Genomic DNA, 22,419 nt, shown 5'->3' on the forward strand with positions numbered 1-22,419 from the left:
CTGGTTTTCTCTTGGTGCTTTTAAGATTCTCTCTTTGTCTTTAACCTTAGGTATTTTAATTATGATGTGCCTTGCTGTGGGCCTCTTTGGGTTCATCTTGTCTGGAACTCTGTTCTTCCTGAACTTGTATGTCTGTTTCCTTCACCAGGTTAGGAATGTCTTCTTCATTAGTTTTCCAAATAAGTTTTCAATTTCTTGCTTTCTCTCTCCTTCTTCTGGCATCCCCATCGTGTTAATATTAGTATGCTTGAAGTTATCCCAGAGGCTCCTTAAGCTACCTTGTTTTGGATTCTTTCTTTTTTTTCTTTTTGCTGTCCCAGTTGGGTGTTTTCTACTCCTTTATCTTTTAAATCTCTGATTTGATCCTTTGCTTCATCTACTCCATGGTTGATTCTCTGTGATGTATTCTTCATTTCTCTCAATGTAATTTTTATTTCTGACTGGTTCTTGTTTTATGTTTTTTAGTTCCATTTTATGTTTCCTATGTTTTTGTTGAAGTTATCACTGAGATAATTGAGCATCCACATAACCAGTGTTTTGAACTCTGCATCTAGTAGATTGCTTCCTATTTTGTTTAGTTCTTTTAAATTCTTTTTTTATCCTCACCAAAGGACATTTTTTCATTGCTTTTGGAGAGAGAGGAAAGGAGACAATGAAACATTGATACAAGAGAGAAGCATCAATCACTTGCCTCCCATACGAACCTGACTGGGGGGATCGTATTGAGCATGTACTCACCTGGATCAAGGACTGGGGATCAAGGATAACAACTGCAGTCTAGGTATGTGCCCCAACAAGGAATCTAACTCACATCTTTTTAGTTATGGGATGACACTCCAACCAACTAAGCCATACCAGTAAGGGCTTGTTGAAGTTTCTTTTTTTCTGGAGTTTTGTTCTGTCCTTTTATTTGGGACATGTTTCTTTGTCTTCTCATTTTGTTCTGTGTATTAGGTAGAGTTGCTATATCTCCCTTGCTTTGTAGAGTAACCTTATGTAGTAGGTATTCTTCACAGTCCCATGGTATAGCATCCCTGATAACCCGAGCCGGACAATCAGGTATGACTTGATGTGGGCTGTGTGCACCCTCTTGTTGTAATTGAGCCTCGACTTCTATAGACACTTTGATGGGAGGGTAAATTCCATTTACCCCTCAGGCTTACTGGCAGCAAGGACTGGCTTCGACCACCAACCACAGTGGAGGATCAGCTGTTCAGGGACCCACCCCGTGGGCAGGACTTACTTCAGCAGGGCTCTGGTGCTTGCTTAGTCTACCCTTTGAGAGTATAACTTATGGAGGTTGTTGAGTGTTGCTTTAACATGGTCTGAAGCTGTCCACTTGGCACTGTCTGTGGGACCTCCTGGGAAGTGCAGACCAAGGTCATCCGCCACCTGTGTTCTGTACCTGTTCCACCTGGCATGAGCTACAACATGATCTGCAGATGGTTGCCACTTGTTTTGGGCTTGGAGGGACCCTGGCAAGGCAAGCTGGGAACCAAGGCTGGCTGCCGCTATTGCTGGGCTTGGAGGCTACTTAGTGAGAGGTACAAGGCAGGCCAAGGTCAGATTCTACTTGTTTGATTCTACTTGTTATTCTACTCTCCAAGGGAGTTTAGGAGAGTTTGGAGCATGAGCCAAGACAGGCCATTCATATGGAAAAGCCACTGGAAATAGTTGGTAGGCCTGCAGGTTGGGTGGGGCAGTCTCAGGGAATCACTAGGGTGGGCCAGGTTGATAGAGGCTCAGATATGGTGCCTGTCTGATGGCTCTGTGGCTCTGTTCGCAGAGGGCCCAGAAAAGGAACAATGGCCTGTGCCAGCACTTTTGTCTGTCAGAAAGCTGTCCCAGCTCTTGCCCTGATGCCAGACAATTCAGTTCCTCCCTGTATGTCCCTGGTTCCTTTCAAGGTACTTCTCCATCACTGGAGCGCAGAGAGAGTAAGTCAGAGAAAGTCTGTGTATATGCCTGTTAGAGAAACTGCTTAGGATACCAGAAGCCCTTTATTTCACTCAGCTACAGTCCAAGCTTGTTTTTACAACCAGAAATTATTGGGTCTTCCTTTCCTGGCACTGGAACTCTGGGCTGGGAAGCCTGGAATTAAGCTGGGATCCCTCATTTCTCATGGGGACCTCTGCAGACAAGATCACCTTTACTTTAAACACAAATGCTTCACATTCAACAAATGGTATTAATATTCTTTACTCTGATCACTGGCATTCAAAATATTATAGTGATCTTTAAGAGCAAGAAAGATCTATAAGAAAGAACAATACCTATTGTAAAGATCTCTAATAAAGAAGATTTCCATCCCATCTTTATATTCAAATCCCAATGTATTAGTTTAGGGAACTTGGGCAAGTAGGGCACAGCTTAATATGCTAACATGTAATACATTGTAATTATTTATTAATTAATAATGTTAATCGTGTTGCTATTATTACTTATTCTTTCTTCTAGCATCCTACTATGATTCAAATATTGTACAAACTGTATAACTTGCATTTGTAGATTCATTCACTTCTTTCTCTCTGGGGCCATCCCAAAACGGCCTCATTTTCTCATTCCTGCACTAGTGCACTAATCTATCTATTTTGATCTCCTATTCCTCTCTGTCTAATATGATTTTTCTAGATTAATTTTCTAAAGTGAAGATTTTTAAACTCTTCTCCAGGGAGCCCACAAATTTCCTCTGATTCTCACAGAGTTCAGTAGGGAATGGAGTATGGACAGTGATAGATTTCATACCTAACTGCAACCAGAAAGGCTCTGCTTTCTATCCATGCTATACGTTGTGCTTCTCTTTGACCTTGCATTTGGGGAAAGGCTTTGTAGCTACATTGCTTTTAAAGGAACTACTGTTAGCTCTCTTCAGGATCATGTCTAATCGCTTTAAGTTTCAGATTCTTCCCTTTCTGGTCTCAACTTTTACTCCAATGTTCTCTACCACTTTCCATGTTTATAATTCTTTGGCCTTGGTCAAAATGTTTTGTTTACCGTCCTCTTTCATGGGGTGACTTGTGTCCCCTCAATGCATATGTTGAATTCCTAACCCCGAATACTTCAGAATAAGACCTTATTTGGAAACGAGGTGGTTGTAGATGCGCAGATGTACTTAGTTAAGACTGCCATACTGAGTGAGGTGGACCCCTAATCCAGTACGATTGACATCATAAAAATAAGAAATTTGGACATAGACACACACACAGCAAAATCCTTGTAAAGATGAAGGCAGAGAATAGCTTGATATAGCAGAAACCAAAGAATTCCAGATTCCAGCAAACCACCAGAAGTTCAGAGAAAGATATGGAACACATTTCTCCTTCTCAGCCCATAAGGGAACCAATTTTGCCGACACCTTGTTCTTGGACTTCTAGCCACCTTAATTATGACAATACGTTTCAAGTGTTTAAGAAACACAGTTTGTTATGGCAGCGTATATATGCTTAGCAAGTATATATGATTTCTAAACATACTAAGCACCTCTCCATTTCCATGCTTTTGTTCTCTCTGCAATGCCTTCGTTGGAGATTCCCTCTCCTTTTAAAAACTAGCCCAAGTTTTGCAACCTTCACAAACTGTTTTTTTAGGAGTTTCCTTAGCTCTTGGCAAACTTTAATTTTTTGAAACATCTACTAGCACTTAATAATTATTTGGAAAAATTATAAGCTACTTTGTTGATTACTTAAAAACAGACTCAATTTAATGTTATCTATTTAAACATAAAGCTAAATTGGAGTATTGTTGTGGCCCCATGATCAATATAGAACACATGTAGTAGCTTAGAGTATATAAATTTGCTTTGGGGTTACACAAAGATAAAATAATAGCTGGTATCAACAAGGGTAGAAAACTACTTTCTAATATAGTAATCTATTTCAAGTTTTTGATATAATTTGAAACAGGAAGTGATTGGATTTTATTTATTTCTTGTTTGTACATACATGTAAAAGACTACTGTTTGGTGATATTCATGTTTCTTTGCTTATGAATTATTTTTATTGTACCAATGAAAGAGGAACTAATTATGGTTGACAGACCTCACAAAGCCCAAGCATAATGGCATGTACAGATTATTCAAGAGCATTCTAAGAATTCTTTAATCAGTATAATGTGTTCAGTGCTCTTCTTACAGTCTCCAATGATCTCTTAATTTCCAAGTCTAATATTCTACTTTCACTGCTGTTTCCTACTGACATTTGTAAAACAATGAACATAGTTGACCACTCTCTTTAAATCGTTATCCATTCCTTGTATAATTTTTTAGATTAGTGTTAACAGCCTTATCCAAATGGACCCAAACCTACCTCTTCAGGTCTTTCTCCTCTTCTGGGAAAAATAACTTACATTCCAGATGAACCATCCTATTCACCACCCATTTAAACATTTGAGATTCCTACTTCTGAGTCTATGATTGTTTTCAAAGATGTTTCTTCCACGTGGAATAACATTCTTCCTTTATTTTTTATAATTAAAAACCTTGCCTATCCTTAGCACAAAGCCCATTTTTCATCAATGTTTTCCCATTAGTACAGATCAGATTTATCCTCTTCTTATGGTATGATAAGAGCATGTTTTGTCCATAGTTCATTGCAAATATATTTTTCTTATGTAACTGTGGGTTCACTGAGTTCAAGTATTGAGTCTACCTGACATAACAAATCTAATGAACAACACATAGACCTCACTTAGTATTTGCAGAACTGTCCTGAATTTGGCTGCAAATATCTGCCTTCTGGGTGTACAAAGTTGAAAAATGCAAAATAAAAGAAAATATTGAGTATAAATAAAAATTCATTCAGTAAATGTTTTCTTAATTGACACAAGTGGTAAAAATAATAATACATGAGAATAAAAAAGGCATTACACTGAAGACAAAATTATAAAAAAAGAATAAACCTGAAATACAGGGAGCAAATTTATTATCTTTTTGGAGTTAAACCATATTTTAAGGTAGGCAGAGAGGCTGGAAATGGAAATTGAAGCAGTATGGGGAAACAAGACTCCCAGACTTTCCTTTATAAAGAATTGTACAAAGTAGGTCAGTGCTTCTTAGAAAAGTGGAGACTGAGAACACAGAACATTCAGAAAAAAAAGGAAAGAATAAATCCCTTCAAGTTCTTTAAACTGGGATCAAATATAAGAAGAAGGAAGTATGAGGTGATAGTAATGTCATGCAGCACAAAACAAGAACAAGAAAGAATTGCATTTGTTGAAGGCTGGGCTGCAGAGGAGGTCATAGAAGACTTGCTGTGCTGTTTGGAAGAGAGAGAGAGAGTGGAAATAAAGCAAATCTCTAAGAAAACAATTGCTATGTTTTCATTTTGGTCATCTGGTGTCAGTATCTAATACTGTTGACAGAGCCAAAACTCAAAGGTAAAAACATAACTGGGCTCCTCTCCAATTCTGTCCCTGAGGAGCTGGATGGCCTTCTATAACTTGCTTATGCATCAGGTTCCTTTTCCACAGAGTAGAAACAATAGTAGTACATCTGAGCATTTTTGAAAGATAAAATAAGGAACATTTAAGCATTTAGCACAGAGCCTATATTGTAAAGTATTATTTTCAGTCTTTAATACATGCATGCTTCAGAGACTCCTAGAAGGCTTTTTTGCCCCCAAATTCAGAACTGACTCACACATGCTTATATTGCCATTAAATACTATTATAAATACCTACCATTATTTTTGAACTCTATATGGAGGATATAATTTATTAAGCATTTTCGTTATACCTTGATATCTTACATAAGTAAATATGTGATATGTAACTGAATAGAAATGATTATGTCGGGGGGAGGTCAGGCGAGACATGGCAAAGAGAAGCACAACAGTGGCAGGCAGGCACGGAAGGCACATGGCACAGCTTCACGAGTTCGTTAAAGTTGCCTTTACTGTGCAGCAAAGTGTATCTGATCATCCACCCTCTCATTTATACCTTGCAGAGGATGTTTGCGTAGTTCATGGATCATGAACTAACAGATAATAATAATAATAATGTGAAAATTAAAAATACATTGAAATAACATAGACCACACTGAAAAGTAAAGGATAGTGAGAAACAATTCTGCTGTATGCTAGGTTGGCATCTTATCAGCTCCACATTCTTATGTTATTCATTTAAAATAACTATGGTTTTTCAATTAATTTTTAGTTAAATTTTAGTGAATTTTTAACTGAAATTTATGGATTATTAAAGTAGAGAAAATTCTGCCTGACACCATAAAACTTCTAAAAGAGAACATAGGTGGTAAATTGTTTGACATCAGTCTTAGCAATATCTTTTTGGGTATGTCTCCTCTGGCAAGGTCAACAAAAGAAAAGCTGAACTAATGGGACCACATTAAACTAAAAGTTTTGCACAGCAAAGGAAACCATCAACAAAACAAAAAGACAGTCTACTGAACAGAAGAAAATATTCACAAATGATATAGCTGATAAGGTGTCAATATCAAAAATATATAAGGAACTTATACAAATAAACACCAAAAAAATCAATTAAAAATGGGAAGAAAGAGCGCCCTTTTCCAAACAGCAAATACAGATGGCTAACTGACATGAAAACTCACTGTCACTAACCATCTGGGAAATGCAAATCAAAATAAAAATGAGATATCGCCTCACACCTGTAAGAATGGCTATTGTAAAACAAAATCAACAAATAACAAGTGCTGACAAAAATGCAGATAAAAGGGAAGCTTCATGAACTGTTGGGATTGTAAAATGGTGCAGTCACTATGAAAAGTGGTATGGAGATTTGGGGGAAAAGGAAGGGAAGGGGAAAGTCAAGGAACATATAGCAAGGACTCATGGACAAAACCAAAGGGGAAGAGCTGAGGGAGGGAAGAAGGGAGGGGGCAAGGGAAAGTGGTGGGGGGAAGGCAGAGACAAATGTATTTGAAAAAATAAATTAATTAATTTAAAAAAAAGTAGAGCTGTTATATAACCCATCAATTCCACTCTGGGTATTTATCTGAAGAAGACAAAAAATATTAATTCTAAAGGAAATATGCACTGCTATTTCATTGCAGCATTAGTTGCAATAGCCAAGATATGAAAGCAAACTAAGCTTCCATTCATAGATGAATGCATAAAGAAAATGTGGTCTATATACACAACAGAATATTATTCAACAAATAAATAATAAAATTGTGGCATTTGCAACAACATGGATGGATATAGACAGCATTCCACTAAGTCAAATTCAGACAGAGAAAGAAAAATAACTGTACAATTCACTTTTTGTGGAATCTAAAAGGGAAACAAACAAATAAATTAAAAAAGAAAACAGAAACAGACCCATAGATATAAGGAATAAGCTAATGGTTGTCAAAAGCTGGCTGGTAAGGGATGGGTGAAAATAAAAGAAGAAAATTTTACCCTTTGCAAAGTATGGATGGGACTGGGGAACACTAAGTTAAGTTAAATAAGTCAGTCAGAGAAAAACAAATACCATATGATTTCACTCATTTGGTATTTGGTAAAACAAATTGAACAAGCAAAACAGAGAGACTCATAGATGGAGAGCAGATGACGGCTAGTGGGGACAAAGGGCGGACAGGGGGAGGTGGAGGGTTTAAGCAAAAAGGAAAAAGGACTCAGGGACATGGACCACAGTGTGGTGACTATTTGGGAGGGCAGGGTATTAAGGGAACTAAATGGTAATGAAAAATAGAGTAAAGATTAAATAAAGATAACTACAGTGACAATAGAGTGAATGAAATAAAAAATACTTAGGCCGTAATCATCATTGAGCTCATTCATTTTAGTGATCAGTAAAGTGGTAATGTTTATTCTTTTTTTTAATATACATTTTATTCATTGTATTTTTCCCATTACCATTTAATCATCTTATACCTCCTCCCCCCTGCAATCATCACTGTTGTCTATGTCCATGAATCTTTTTTCCTTTTTAATCAAGGCATTTGGTATTTATCATATTATTGTTATTGATTATTAAATTGAAGAAAAATTCTATATGTAAAAAAATGGAAATTCCATGAAACTTTTCAGAAATTATGGATTTTCCGCTACAAAATATTGTTTATACCCCATCTTCATTCTAGTGTATCACTGATCAATATAACAGTAATTTTCCTAGCTTCTCATTATTTTTATACTGAGTTGATTTACCTTGATTCTTGGGCAGGATAAATAAAACATCTTCTACAAGCTTATACACTTATGTATATAGGACTCTTTTAGAAATGATTATTTATTTTAATTTAGTAAACCCTCACTTGCGATATAATCAGCACTGTGTTAAAAATATGAATGAGACGAGTCAAATGTACGGAGATTGAAACCAATTCTTTCTATAGCAAAATGTAGACTTCTTCTTAAGAAGATAGCTACTTGTGTTGAGAAAAATTTCGATAACTCTACTTGGAGTAGAAATTAAGACTTTAGCTGATCCATAGCACAAATGGCTCTGTTATGGTCAAAATAAGTGGAACAATCTGTTCGTTAATTTAGAGGGAAATCGTGGGTGGAGTTGAGGTGGGTGTACACAAGTAAGAAATAAGTTAGGTGGAAGCCCACAGTCTGGGAGGAGATGTATAGAAAGTCATGCTTCTGCCTCTTATAACCCTGAGAGGAGGTAAGAGTACTGAGTATATTTTGAATATGTAATCATGTCCCAGCAGGCCGGAGGCCAGACTGGTAGGAAACCTCTGAGATGGACCCCAGCAATCAATCCCTTGCTACGGACATTCCTGCCCTTGTGAAGGTTCCTCCCATATGGTCTATGTGACAAATAGAATACAGCAGAAGGGGTAATTTGTCACATACAAGATTAGGTAATAAAGGTTTATAGCTTCTGTCTTTGGCATTCTCCATCCCCCCCCCCCTCCCGCGTCCCCTCCCTCGTTCTCAGGACACTCAGGCAGCTAGGGAAAAGCCCGTGTAGCAAAGTATATGAAGTTTCCAGGGCACCACCAGAGACCTTCATGGTCTATGTTGGTAAAGTTGATAAACTACAACACGCACGCTACCGAAAGATTTGGGTGGAAGAGGAGTGAATCGCAGGGAGTGGAGGTGTAGTCCAAGTGACACGGTGGAGAACTGAAACAGCACTCACAGGTAGCAGAGAGACACAGGTAACAGAGAGACACAGGAAATACAAAGAAGTAAGTTATTGAGTAATTACAGAAAGTGTCCTATGTTTTGTGGTAACTTAGTTTATTAAAATAATGAAAACAATAAACTGTTAGCTAATTAGAAATAGAAAACTAAACTTTATGTGAGAACACCTTCATTAAATTCATACTGAAAGTTAATTAATTTATATACTTAGTGGTATAATAAAATTCACTTTTAATTAAAAGTTAGCATTTATTGAGTGTTTATGATGAGACAAGCACTGCTTTTAAATGTCTTTCATGTGTTAATTTACTATTGCTGCAATTTGATCCATTAGGGAAACAAGGCAAAGAGAAGTGAAATCACTTGCAAAGGATCACATATCTAGTAAGTGGTTAATCAAGTGTGGGCCCATCACTCTTCTGTGTGTGTGCGTAAACATACTGATGTCCTAATCTGGAATCTAGTTTTCCCACTTACACATAATAAAAGGTCTGCAATTAAAATTCATAAAGATGGCACATATATCCACAGATTCAAAATTTAACACATACTCCATTCAAGGCAAGACTAATCTAGCAATATTGATTGTGCACTTTCTAAAGTGTTCCTACCATTAACTATAAATTAATATATGACCAAATTGCAGTATTTTTGAACAATTTAAAAATCTCCTCAAGACAATATACCTAATTCTATCAAAATAGATATACAGTGTATTTTTAAATATGTCAACCCAACATGTATCCCCTACAAACTCCTTGGAACTCTAGGGAGAAAAAGTCACAAAACAGGATATTTTAATGCTGTACAACGGTGGGGTTGCTGTTACATTAAGCAAAGGATAATGATACTCTCCAAACTGAAAAAGAAGGAAAAAGGAAAAAAAGAAAGAAATAAAGAAATGTCTAAGCAAAGGCAAAGAATCAGTGATACTTAAATAGACTTAGGTGCAGATCAAATTGGAGCTGCTTTTATTCCTGCTTTTCTATTTCTACACAGGAACTTGCTGCATTCCCCCTGCTATTGGGTGGGATAAATATAAAAGGCAACCCACATAGTCTAAAAATAGACCTCAGTCCACTTTGACAAAGGCTCCATCCAGGAGCATGCTGCTGCCACACTCTCATTAAACCAATGGAGATGTCAGCATCATCCATTTTGTTTCCACTGGAGAGCACAGGGCATCTTCAATATTTTGACCTGTCTCCACTGGAGAGGAAGAATTTGATTTGTAAAAAGACACGGGCCCGACTTTGTTAGATATTTAATGATTCGGCTAAGGAAGCCTCTGTATGGCACAGGAAAAGCCTGTCAGCATTCTTATTATAAATCTCTTTAATAGATTAAAATACGCTCACAAAATTTTCACTTCGGGATGAAATTCAGCATGTCATTAATACATATCTGTGCTAATTATGATTTGTTTTTCTTCAACAGCAAAAAAATCAGTGTTTTAAAATGTAGCACTGTGCTGTAACTTAACTACCAGGAAAAATCTATAATAAAACTAGCTAGTCTGTTTCTGGAAAAAATAGAAATACCCTGCTTTATTAAAGGAAATTATAAAAATAAACACACCCTTTTTAATAATATTTATTTACTTTCCAACTTTCAAAAATGTGTCTATATAGTTTATGATAAAATGTTTTTGAAAATTGTTATATTAATTAGTACATTATCATTAATTAATATTTTCCCTTTCAAAGGAATTAATTTAGGACAACTTCAGTTTCTTGATGAAACATCATTAATTTTTCAGATAAATTAAATGTGCATACACATATTTATAAAAAATATGCTCTATTATTTTTTACTTTATACATAAAATAAAATGTGGTCATGGTAGAATTTAAAATAGATAAAACATAATAGCAAAATAAAAATTATTCAAAATGTCATCCAGATATAATTATTATAATATTTTTATTATATGCCCGAATGATATAGTTATATATACACATGTTCATAAATACAAATATAAACACAATTGATTTTCCAAACTTAAAAGATCAAGTATTCTACTATTTTTATGTATGCAGAGGTGATATTTTAAAAATCTATGCATTTTTATTTCCTACTGATACCATGTTTTCTTAGTTTCCTCTCAGTCCAAAGCTAAAGTTATTTAAAAATAATCATTCATATATACACCTTTACAGCCATTTACACATACATACAAACATATAGTCATCCACTCATCCATCCGTTCATCCATCTGTCCGTCCATCTACTCATCTATACATATATACATATGCTCAATGAACAGTTTTATAATACTATTTCCAAAGCCACTATCCTATGTGATCAGGATACAACACTTAATAAAACCAATGCAATATATGCCCTCATTTAATTTACAGTTTTGGGGGGAGAGAGACAACTAATAAATAAATGAAAAAATATATAAAAATGTCAGATAATGATATTTACTCTGAAGTCATTCCCAGAAGAGTCTAGAATTAATGAACTCAGAGTAAAAGAAGGCAAGTCTTTCCCAAAAGTTAAAGATTGTAGATAAGTTTTGTGTTCTAGTACATAGGTTTGAAAGCTAAATTTTTGATGACTGAAGAGGGAGGGTTTCTAAAGCTCCCTACCTTAAACTTTCTACAGCTAGAGCTCTTTTGGCCCTGATCAGCTGGTAGAGGAAAGTCAGGATAAAAGTTGAGCATTAAAAATGCCTTTCCTCCAAGCTTTGTCTTTGTGGTATAGGAGAGACTTGGGAAGGATTAGGTCTTGAAATTCTAAAGTTCTAGTTACTCCTGATTCCCATTTTGGAGCAATTCTTTGGAGAACCAGGGCATTTTTACAAATTTAAAGTACATTTGGGGCAACCATAGAACATTGGAAGAATAAAGGTGCTGCTTCTGACAGTCCCAGTCGATAAGCAGAGGCCTGGCCTGTGGTTCAAAGATGTAGGTGGTGAATTTGCATCTGAAAACAAGTGACTTGGACCCCAGGCAAGAGGATATTCTACCCAGTGCCAAAAGGGGCTCATAAACATCATCACGGTCACAAATACAGGTGCAAACTAGACCTACCTATTGCCAACACCAGGAAGGGTATACAGGATTCCAGGTAACTCTGTACCCTTTTCTATTCTCTGCCTGGTTGTCCAGACAGTAGGAAGCACATGGCACATCCATTCAAAAGCCATCTCAAAAGGACTGCTGGAGGAGGAGAAAAGTCTAACATAGAAACATTTGATTTTAAAAGACTGAGTTACATAATGAAACATTTAAGTTTTTAAAAGAAGACTTGTTCCATTAATCTAAACATTATTTCTTAGCCTTAAGATAGGTCCAAAAGGAAGATCAACTATAGAGATAGAAAAGCCACATTTACTTTTTGTATTTCAGTACAGCGATAATAAGCCCTTAGTTTATTAAGGGTATGATCAAAGGCTTTGACCTAAAGTGTCTTTCTTCAGAAATACCTGAAATCAAGAGACTGTATTCCTAGAACTAGAGTTATTCTGTGCCACCCACCCCCTTTCTTTATTTTCAAGTATGCTGAGAAAAGGATATGTATGCAGATGAGACAGCTATGGAAAACAATTCAAAAAAGCAGATGGTGTTGCTTATATTCCTGGTCCTGTTCTCCTAGTTCTCAGTAACTTGCATGTTAAGGATGTCATAGCCATGGTTTGTTTCTGTCTATTTTTAATCTAATTTCCTTTTCTCACTTATGATCAGAGAATGTATCCACTCATTTGCTCAACTACATAATGTATGTTTGGCATGAAGTTAAGTGTTAGGGACACAGAGACACATTTCCTTCCTTCAAGGCGATTATTGTCTAGAAAATAAGTGAGACAGTGGAAACAGACAGAACATCATCATTTCAATTTAATTAAGAAGATCTCTGATTTGATAAAAAATGGTATCACTGTATTCTGTGTACCAGTTCTTGAGAAGGTTGGGGAAAAAGCAAGGACACAGGATATTGATTAAATTAAGAGATCAAAATATTGCTGTTAATAATAATTATAAATTATGAAGCACTATTTATTTGTGTTATTACTTATCAAGTGCTATGTTTTAAAACATAACAAGATGGCTTCACACTAGACTCACCTGGGGAGCTTTTAACAACTCTGATGCCCCAGCCACACCCAGGTCAATTCAATCACAAACTCTGCAGTAGGAACCAGGGCTGAGTATTTTATTTCTCCCCAAGTATTTCCAGTGTGCAGTCAAGTTTGAACACTACTACATTAGACACATGTTAAAATATTCATTCTTTATAGAATACAGATTTGTGAAAATCAGGACTGTGTTCAGCTTTTCTGTATACCACAGACACTGAATAGTAACACATGCTGGTATGATGTAAGGACAGATATGTGGTTTCTCAATAAATTAATGGGATTTCAGTGAGAATCCTACAGCTGGCACAGAAAAGCATTTCATTCATAATAGAAGGGAATGAGAATATGTAATTCAAAGTCAAATGAATCAGAGCTATCCCTGTATTATAATCATGTAGCAAGTACAAGTAAGGAACAATGTTCATAATACATATTTAGAAACAACAAAATGAAATTAGATATTGTATTAATATGTTTCCATGAAGTTATATATTCTTCAGCAGTCATAATGTAACACGAGTTTCACTTGTTACTTGTTTTTTCAATGTTTTTATGAAAATATAACTTCCATAATTTGAGATAGCAAACTGCCACTAAGGGCATAAATGGAGACCCTGGACCAGTTTTACTCAAAAGACATACCCAACAGCTTTGGCTCATTTGGTCTACCCAAAGTTTTAAAAGGATTCCAACCTTTAAAACATTAACAAACTCTAGTATCCAGCTTTTTCTAGTTTGATCTGTGTTCTTCCATGACAATAATTGGCTTTAGATGAAGAGCAGACAGTATGTTTAGGAAAGGCACTGCCTTTCAGGTCACCTTTGTCCTCTAACTGGTGTGTGCCACCTACCCATACAAATTTGCTAGTTTCTATGGTGGAGTTCAAGACTTCTGAACTATTGATACAGAAGCAGGCTTTAAGAATAAACTGAATGGACTATAGTAACATCTCACTATTGACTATCTGCATCCTCATAGACAATATAAATAAGATCATGTATGTACATGATCTGGCACAAGATCTTGTCCATTGCTCTTATAATTAAAACTGAAGTTGAAAAAAATCCACTTTATAGACTCTGAACCTGCACACTGAATTTGAGAAATATAGCATTTAGAAATGGAAAAATTCAGAATGTTTATGTTTAAAAATATTCCCAAAACATTTATAATATGGACAAACTGAAAATAATATACATGTTTATGAATAAGAAAAGGTTGAATAAATTCTGATAAATCAATATAATGGAATACAACGTATTCATGAGAAAAGATGATTTTCTGAAAGGTTCCTTCAGAACATTGATTGTGAGTAGTAGAATGTTTATTTAAAAACAAAATTCAATACACACTCACAAAGTCCAATAAATATTGTATCCCTAAATTCTCTTCCAAGTTTTATAATTTGCTTTTGAACATAAGAAGTGATCAGTTTAAAAGATTAACCTTGATGTCACTCATCCATTGATACTACATTATCCAAGATGGGTTGTGGGTGTGAAATAAATATATTTGTGTACTTGTATATAGGTTCTAGACTCTTAGAGTTAACTTTTCTCTTTTTTTTTCTATCAAGGTTTACTTTCCATGAAGTTCAGCATTTTTAGTGTAAAGTACTGAAAGTTTTGATAAATTCATACAGCTGTGTAATGACTGCCCATTCAAGATACAAGCTGTATCAGCACCTCCAGAATTTGCCTCTTAAGCTATTTGCGGTCATCCCTTCTCATCTGTAGGCCCATGGAACCACTAACCTGTTTTTTGTCACTCTGGTTGTTTCTCTTCCAGAACATTACACTATATAGCCTATTTTTACTGAACATAATGCATTGGAATCCATCTCTACTGCTGTGTGACTCAGTACTTTGCAGTATTCCACCCCTTGGATATACCACAGATTATTTATCTGGGTACCAAATGAACAATGTTTGAGTTGACTCCAATTTGGGATAATTATGACTTAAGTTGCTATAAACATTTGCATACAGGTTTTTGTGAATATGCTTTAACTTCACTTGAAAATTACCTAACACTCGGATTCTTAAATGATATTCATTTAGTATATTTGTTTATATTCATTGTAATGAACTGCCAAACTGTTTTCCATATTAGAATTTCTATTGACAGCGTTTGGTGAAATCACTTAAAAAATGCTATTCTAATAATTATCTGTAGATATCTCATTGTGTTTTTAAAATATATATATATATATATTATTGTTTATGCTATTGCAGTTATCCAATTTTTTTCTCCCCTTTATTCTTCTCTGCTCTGTACCCCTCCATCCACCAGCATTCCCACCTACCCCCGCCCCCACCTCACTTTAGTCCATAGGTTGTACATATAAGTTCTCTGGCTTCTCCATTTCCTATACTGTTCTTAACATCCCCTTACCCCCCTTTTTTGTACTTACCATTTATGCTTCTTATTTCCTGTACCTTTCCCCCTACTCTTCCCCCTCCTTTTGCCTCTAATCTCCATTTCTGTGACTCTGTTCCTGTTCTAGTTGTTCACCTAGTTTGTTTTTGTTTTTGTTTTTCTTTTTTTAGGTTCAATTGTTGATAGTTGTGAGTTTGTTGTCATTTTACTGTTCATAGTTTTTGATTTTCTTTTTCTTAGTTAAGTCCCTCTAACATTTCATATATTAAAGGCTTGATGATGATGAACACCTTATCTGGGAAGCACTTTATCTGCCCTTTCATTCTAAATGATAGCTTTGCTGGATAGAGTCATCTTGGATATAGGTCCTTGCTTTTCATGACTTTGAAAACTTCTTGCCAGCCCCTTCTTGCCTGCAAGGTTTCTTTGGAGAAATCAGCTGATCGTCTTATGGGAATCTCTTTGTAGGTAACTGTCTCCTTTTCTCTTGTTGCTTTAAGATTCTATACTTATCTTTAATCTTGGGTAATGTAATTATGATGTGCCTTGGTGTGTGTTTTCTTGGGTCCAACTTCTTTGGGACTCTCTGAGCTTCCTGGATCTCCTGGAAGTCTATTTCCTTGGCCAGGATGGGGAAGTTCTCCTTCATTATTTTTTCAAATAAGTTTTCAATTTCTTGCTCTTCCTCTTCTCCTTCTAGCACCCCTCTGATTAGGATGTTGGATCATTTAAAGTTGTCCTAGAGGTTCCTAAACCTCTCCTCATTTTTTTGAATTCTTGTTTCTTCATTCTGTTCTGGTTGAATGTTTATCTCTTCCTTCTGCTCCAAATCGTTGATTTGAGTCCCGGTTTCCTTTCCTTTACTGTTGGTTCCCTGTATATTTACTTTATTTTATAACCCCAGGACATTAAGACTTTCTCCTGTTTTCTTCTAAAAGTGTTAAAATTTAGGCTTTACACTTAGTTTGAGGATCCCCTTAGAATTGAATGTTATAGCTATTACGAGGTATGGATTACATGGTTTATTTAATTTTTTTCTGTTTTTTCATGTATATACTCAATTGTTTGACACCATTTATTGAAAATAAAACTTTATGAAATTGCTTTCTCAACTTTATCAAAATTAATTGATGTATCTGTGTGACTATTTTTGGATGGCTGATTCTATTCAATTGTTCTATATATCTGTCCTTTTCCTAGTACAACACTGCCATGATTTGCATTGTTTTACAATAAATATTAAAAAACATGTAGTGTAATTTTTCCAGTTTTTCTCCCCCCCCCAAAAAAACTGTTAAGGCTATTTTAATATATATATTTCTACATAAATGTTAGAATTCACTTTTTGATATTTACCAAAAAAAACTGCTAGAATTAACACTGAAATTACATTGAATTTCAAAATCAGTTTAGGGAGAAGTGACGTGTCAACTATATTTGATAATTCAGCTCATAAATGTAGTATGTTTCTCCATTCAGTTAGGTATATTTTGATTTCAAGGTAAAATTTTAGTTTCTTGATACTGGGCATATTTTGTTTAATTTATGCCCAAAGGTTTCATGTATTTTGGATGTGTTTCAAACACTAATGTAATGGTGCTGCTTTAAAATTATAATTTTCATTGTTTTACTGCTATTATATAAAGATACAATTTATTTCTGCATACTGATCTTGTATTTTTTGACATTGCTAAACTCAAAAGATCAGGTAGGGTATTTTGTTTTTTATATATTGGGGAGGATTTTCTAAATAGGAATTATTTGTAAGTAGAAATAATTTTCTTTCTCCCTTTCCAATTTATTTTCCTTTTAGTACATAACTTTATTTTTGCCTTATTGCACTGGCTAGAATTTCATCTATAATGATAAATGAGTGGTTAAAAAGATACTTTCTTTGATAACAACTTCAGGTTAAGAATACAGTCTTTCACTTTTTAGTGTGATTACAACTGTAGGTTTGTTTAGACGAGTTTTATCCATGTTAGGATATTCTCTTCCTGATATGCTGAGAGTTTTTATCTGGACTAGATATTACATTTTGTTTCAAGAAACCTGCATTACTGAGATAATTATATATATTTCATTTGTTTATTGATAAGATAAATCAGTGGTTGATTTTAAATATTTAACAAGCTGTGCATTATTTTTGTCTTTTAATTATTTGTATTTTAAATTACATTTGACATTCATTATTATATTAGTTTCAGGTGTATACCCCAGTGATTTGACATTCTATAACTAAAGGGTTATCGCAATAAAACTCACACCCATGTGATAGCATTCATAGTTATTATTGACCATATTCTCTATGCTATACTTTACATCCCCGTGACTATTATGTAATAACAAATTTCTACTTCTTAAACCCTTTATCTTTTTGCTCATCCCCCCATACCTGCCTCCCCTTTGGCAACTGTCAAAACATTCTCTGTATCTGATTCTGTTTCTGTTTGTTTATTTGTTTTTAGATTAATTTGTTGAGAGATATGTATTTAGACATTTTACTGTTCATAATTTTGTTGTTGTTGTTGCTGTTGTTGTTTTCTTCTTTCTTCTTTCTTCTTCTCCTTCTTCTTCTTCTTCAATACTGGTTTGGTGGTGATGAACTCCTTTAGCTTTTTCTTGTCTGGGAAGGTCTTTATATGTCCTTCCATTCTAAATTATAGCATTGCTGGTAGAATAATCTTGGTTGTAGGCCCTTGCTTTTCATCTCTTTGAATATTTCTTGCCATTCCCTTTTGGCCTATAAGGTTTCCTTTGAGAAATCAGTTGACAGTCTTATGGGAGCTCCCTGGTAGGTAACTAACTGCTTTTTACTTACAGCTTTTAAGATTCTTTATCTTTAAACGTTGTCATTTTAATTATGATGTGTCTTGATGGGGGCCTCTTTGGGTTCATCTTGTTTGGGATGCTCTGTGCTTCCTGGACTTGTATATCCATTTCCTTCACCGGGTTGGGATATTTTCTGTCATTATTTTTTCAAATAGGTTTTCAATTCCTTGCTCTGTCTTATCTCCTTCCAACACCCGTATAATGGGTATGTTGGTATGCTTAAAGTCATCCCAGAAGCTCCTTACACTATCCTCATTTTTTTAATTCTTTTTTTTTCTGTTTTATTGGGAGTTTTTTGATTTCTTATAGTCAAAATTGCTGATTGGATTCTTGGCTTCTGTTGGGGTTCTTACTAAGTTCATTGAGCATCCTTACTCTGCACCTAGTAGAATGCTTGTCTTCATTCTGCTTAGTTCTTATTCTGGAGTTTTGTTCTGTTCTTTCATTTGGGTCATGTTTCTTTGTCTCCTCACTTTAGCAGCCACCCTGTATTGGTTTCTAAATATTAGGTAGAACTCCTCTGTCTCTCTGGCTTGATAGAGTGTTCTAATGTAGTAGATGTCCTGTATGGTCCAGTGGTACAACCTCTCTTATCACTCAAGCTGGGTACTTGAGGATTACCTACTGTATGGCCTGTGTACACCCTTCTCTTATTGTTGATTCCTGTTGGCATGTCAACGGGAGGGATTTATCTAGGCTGATGAGCTGCAAGGGCTGGCTTTGACCACTGACCACTGACCTCCAATCACGGTAGAGGACCAGCTGTACAGAGGCCCACTTCACAGAGCAGGGCTTACTTCAGCAGTGCTCTGGTGCCTACTGAGTCTGACTCTTGAGTGTATTGCTTGTAAAGGTGGTTGGGTCATGGTACTCTGATGTGGTCTGAATCTGTCCACTATGTGCACTAGCTCTGGGGCGTCGTAGGAGGTAAGTGCCAAGGTCACTCACCACCTATGTTCTTCCTGGGCCCACCCAGCATAAGCTAAAAAGTGATCTGCAGATGGCTGGTACTTGTGCCAGGATTGGACATGCCCAGGCTAGGACAAGCTATAAACCAAGGCCAGCTGCTGCTAATGAACAGGCCACTCAGCAAGAGTTATGGGGCTGACTTAGGCCAAGTGTTGTTTGTTTGAGAGAATTTAGGAAAATCTGAAGTACCAGCCAAGATAGGCTATTCCTGTGGAAAAGCCACTGGAAACAGGGTGGGCCCAAATGTTGGGTGGAGCAGGGCTTCAGGGAATCACTAGGGTGGAGCAAACTGTGTAAGCCAGTTTGATGGGAGGCTCAGATATGGCACATGTCCACTGACTCTGTGGGAGAAGGCTCATTAATGGAATAATGGCATCTGCCAACATTTCTGTCTGGGAGAAAATGCTCCAGAGTTCTCTTCTTGATGCTGGACAATTCAGTTCTTCCCTGTATGATCCTGGTTCCTTTCAAGCAGCTGCTCCAGTGCTGTAGCTCAGAAGAAGTGAGCCTGAGTAAGTCTATGTGTGCATCCTTTAAGAGGAATTATCTGGGACTCCAGAAGTTTCCATCTTCCTCAGCCTCAATCCCAGCTGGTTTTACAGCTAGAAGTTATGGAGACTTCTTTTTCTGGTACTGGAATTCTTGGCTAGGTGGCCTGGTGTGGTGCTAGCACCTCTCATTCCCAAGATATCTCTCCCGATATTTATCTGCTACATGTGGGTATGGAGCCAGCCTGTTCCTCAATTCCATAACACCTACCAGTTTCAGTGTGGTTTCTTCTTTAATTCTGTAGTGGTAGAACTTCCTTTTAGCTCTCTTTATGGCAGCTCTGAGTTTTGGTTGTTCTGTAGTTTAGTTTTAATTTTGATGGTGTTGTGAAAGGAGGTGAGTACTGTGTCTACCTACCCTGTCACCTTGTTTGCAAGTCATGCATTCCTGAGATAAACCCAACTTGGTCATAAAGTATTGCCTTTTTTATACACTGTTGGGTTTGTTTTGCTAAAATTCTGTTAAGAACTTTTACAGTTATGTTCACTAGGAATATTGAACAATAGTTTTCCTGAATTTTCTCTAGTTTTGGTATCAGAATAAAGGTTACATCATTGTGTGAGTTGAAAAATTTAGTGAAGAACTGCTATAATTTTTTATTCCCTTAAAGGTTTAGTTGAAGCTGTCAATGAGGCCATTTGAACCCAAAGTTTTCTTTAATAGCTCTGGATTATTTAGATTATCAGTTTCTTCTTGAGTGAGCTCTTGGTGGCTTTTACCCTTCAAAGAATTTGCACAATTCAAATAAATTGTAGAATTTATTGGCATAAAGTTACTAATAATACCACAGTATCCTATTAATAGCTGTAGGATCTGTAGTAAAGCTCTTTATTTTTGACATTGGTAATTTGAGTCTTCTATTAATTCTTCCAGCTAAAAAATTTGTATTTTTGTCAATATTATCCTTATTTTACTTATTATTTATCCATTATTCTTCTATCTATTCATCAACACATTCAAAAAGCATTTATTTCATTTATCCTGTATGTCAAACATTTTAATTGGTACTATTTTGGAATAAAACCAAAAAAGAGGAAAAATCTGTGAGCTAGAAATAAAAAAACAATCAGTGTGGGAAAAAGAATAACTTACCTATGATTGAATTATTCACAAAGTACAACATCTTTCATTCAATGTTCAGTTAAAGGAAAAATTATATTTGTCTCAAATGTGATTTAGATGAGATCTGTTATTAAACATTCTTAAGAATAGAGGAAAGAAAGTAGAAGGCAATTACCAGCATCAATTGCATAGCTTGTCCTAACAAGATGGAAAAGAACAGTTCATTGAACTCTAAGAATTGCTACTGTCTTAATAACTGTACATTGTCCATTTCATATTAGAATCATGCATTCTTCATCAGTAATGGTAATGTTACCTTCATGGGGGCGCCTTTGCCTATTAATAAAATTGGAAAAGAGTATTTTTATATGATTCATTTTTCTGCATGTATGAGATTTTTAATGGCAATAATAAGCATAGAATAATATGTGCTCTATTCTAAAAATAATTCATTTACTTAAAAGCTCAATTCAACACATTATAATTCAAGTCACAAACTTGAGTTGTTAAGTTTTTGATATTACTGTATAACTTTATTATCATAAGTTTACATTACTCTAAAGTATAACTTAATAACTTCATATAAAATCCTTATTTATAAGTACCTTGATTTCTAGAAATTTATATAAATTGTATAATAAGCATTCACTATTACTTGTCTACTTATGCAAATAAACATAAATCAAATAATTATTGATTCATCAAACTACTTTCTCTTGGTTAGCCAATCATGGAATAAGTCATTAAAACATTTTATTTCACTGCTTATTAACTTGCTATCACACTGCTCAAAAAACTGTGAATGCTTCAGCAGTTCTGATGTGAGTCTCATAAATCCTCAGTCATATGCTGATTGATATGTCTAAAGAGACCATTCCACTGCTAGGTTATTAGATCAGTTCTTGCTTGTATTTTAAGAACTATCATTACCATGTCAAATTTTGATATGTTAGCTCTCTTGATCCCATTTTCTCTGTCTGCTAAAAACCCTGTTTTGAATCTTTTTTTCCATATCTCTAACTCTTAACATCACTGTCCTCTGAATTTTTTCTCATCTAGTTTTTAAAAAAAGGCATAATTCCACTCATCTGCCCTTTTTATCTTCTATTCAATCTTACTTCTTTATTTTTAACTTCCATAAATAGCTTATTCCCTATTGAACCACTTTCAGCAATGTACTGTAGAAAATTTCTATTATTTTTATTTATAATAATAATGAGGAGAACCAAAATAACAAATTATAATAAAAAAGTAAAAGGAAGAGGAGGAGGAAGAAGAGGGGAAAAAGAAGAGGAATAAGCTAAATTATTTTAATATGTAATATGAATCAGCTATTTACCTATCATTTTAATTTTTTCAACACTCCTGAAATAGGTACATGTCTCATTTTAAATTACTGAGTTAAATTAAAATACTGAGATTCAGAGATTAAATTTTCATCCACAATTATTTGATGCATG

Source organism: Pteronotus mesoamericanus, unplaced genomic scaffold (genome assembly GCF_021234165.1).
Source record: "Pteronotus mesoamericanus isolate MK-2021 breed Mesoamerican mustached bat unplaced genomic scaffold, CSHL_Meso_final contig_73, whole genome shotgun sequence".
Classification (NCBI taxonomy): Eukaryota; Metazoa; Chordata; class Mammalia; order Chiroptera; family Mormoopidae; genus Pteronotus; species Pteronotus mesoamericanus.